Genomic DNA, 2,549 nt, shown 5'->3' on the forward strand with positions numbered 1-2,549 from the left:
TGTCAGGGCTGTGATGACTTCTGTCCACACGGCAGGAAAGGACAGTGGGGCTTCCACCGGCGGTTTGAGGGGCTGTGAGGGCAGGAGGCGTGAGTCCGCACCCTGGTGCCTGGCTGGACCAGGGGCAGGCAGGGTCCCCGGATCTTGGGGTGAGGGGAGGCCCTGAGTTCGCTGGCTCTGGCTGGACTTCAGGTGGTCTGGGCCACTGGTCTGCGGCCGTGTGAATGGCCGGGCCCATCTGGTGCTGCTCGGACATGATTGGTCAGTGATCACCTATGAGAGCGTGGGCAGAGCTGGGGATCCCGCTGGGGAGGCGGCAGCTCCTCACACGCAAAGCCGTGTCTCTGCCCCCGCAGCCGGCACCCACCCCGGCGACTCAGGTCCTTGGGTGTTGGATGGGACTGCAAGGCGGTGGCCCCGGGCTCCAGACGGCACTTCCCAAAGCAGGTAACTGGACCTAGAACGTCAGAGGCCAGAGTTGGGTGCAGTGTAGGGGTCCCAGCCCATCTCTTCACTTGCAGATGAAGATGCTGAGTTCTGGAAGGTTCTGTGTTTTGCCCGAGACCCCCACCAGCTGCGGCAGAGCCCTTGCTTTCACCCGTTCTAGACTCTGGCTCCTCTGAAGGTCCTGGGATCCCGTGCCCTTCATGGGGGGTACAGCCTGCATGTCGATGTCAGGCGCCTGCCCAGTGACTTGGGGCAGAGGTTGGTGTTTCGGTGGCTCTGACACCCAGCCTGTGCCCGGCATGGAGCTTTGGTTAGTGACGCATGGACAGGTGCTGGCACCCCTTTGAAAAGCAGCTGAGCAGGGCACAGGCCCTCCCTTCAAATGCATCTGGAAGTAGCTGGGGGCGTGGACGGGCGGACATGAATTCAGACTGGATGCCCTCTGGAACAGCCGCGTGTCCAGCCACTGTGGGCACAAAGGGGCGGGTGCTCCCAACATGCAGGTGTGTCCGAGGATGACCTTGAACCCAGGCTGAAGTTCACACGCTGTTAGCGGCTTGGAGCATGGGGTGCCCCGCTGACCGGCCCAGGTCTGGGGCAGCCCCGGCCCTTCTGAGGATGAGGGACCCCGTTTCTGGCTTGTGTTACCTGCTACTGGGAGGACAGTGTCTTCACCATGGCGGACTTTGCCTTTATCCTGGACACAAATGTCACAACTGCCCTTGGGGAGGTCGGTGGAGTCCCCCATCCCCCCACCCCACGCACCACAGAAGGGGCCGCGGCTCCACCTGGGCCGTGTCCCCTCGGGTCCTTCCCTCCAGCCGGTGGCTGTGTGAGGTGGGGCGCGTGCACCCAATGGCTACTCACCAGCCGCCCCACCCACACGAGGACGCCACCGCCGCTCCAGGATCCAGGACACCAGCTACACAGAGTGCGAGGCAGGTACCTACATCCCAAGGGCCCCGCCTGCAAACCAGCTCCGGAGGCAGCACACACCCAGCGTGGAAGGTGCCGGAAAGAATCTCAGGTGTGTGCCTGACGCATGTTTACGCTGCATGAAAAGGAAAACATTTCAAACCCCAAGCAACCTTCACCTTTATCTAAATCTGGAAAAGTGTATTTTTTCATTTATTCGGAAACAGCGTCTCTTGGAGGCAGCCTCGGCTGTCGCTCGATATTAAACTGTCAGAAAGAAACTCCAGCCTCGTAGCTCAATAAACCGTGTGGAACAAAAAAGAAATCACAGGCTCTTTTATAGATTTTACAAAAGCAAGATGATGCGTTTTTCAGGATACAAAAATCCCTTTTTTCTCTTTTAAGAAAACACACTGTATAAAATCACGGTGCTAAGAATCAGATCAACAACCTGGATTTTAATGTGGGGGAAGAGCGTTCAGCAGAGAAATCCTTTTCTCCCCAGAGGAGAGCTGCAGACACCAGAGACGGTCCTGGGGCACCAGACGTGCCGCGGCTCCTGGAGCGTGTTCTGGACTCTGGCTCTGGTGGGGGAGAGACCCCTGGCTGTGAGGACCCCCGGCTGACAAAGAGGACGGCCCCTGGGCCTGGGGGGTGGAGGTTCCACCGGGTCTTCCTGAGCTCCTGGTGCCCCGTTCTGGAGCCCTCCACCCCCAAACGTTTATGTAGCAGCAGGAGGGCAGGTCCCTGCACTTGGTCCGGGTCACCACGGTCACTGTCACCACCCTCCTTGTGGGTCCCGCTGTCCTACTAGACCCCCATGTGGCATCTGTGTCTACTAGACGCCCATGTGGCGTGTCGGCACCTGGCGCCCGGAGTGGCTGGGGTCTCTGTGAACGGAAGTGGCGCGTGGTCATACACGAGAAATGGTTGGACCCCCTCCTTGCCGGCTTCAGGGTGTCCTCAGAAGCTGGCAGCCCCGGCCAGAACCGTGCAAACTTTTCCAAAGTGGCACTGCCCCACAGGTGCCCTGCACATTCCAAAGACTCAGGGAACTGCACGCGGCCCCCTCTGCTACATGGGGGACGGGGAGACCCGCAGGGGGTATCGTGACCGGGAGCGTGGTGACCAGGAGCGTGGTGATGGGGAGCTGGTGACGGGGAGCTGGTGACCGGGAGCGTGGTGAC

Source organism: Mandrillus leucophaeus, unplaced genomic scaffold, assembly GCF_000951045.1.
Source record: "Mandrillus leucophaeus isolate KB7577 unplaced genomic scaffold, Mleu.le_1.0 Scaffold219, whole genome shotgun sequence".
NCBI lineage: Eukaryota > Metazoa > Chordata > Mammalia > Primates > Cercopithecidae > Mandrillus > Mandrillus leucophaeus.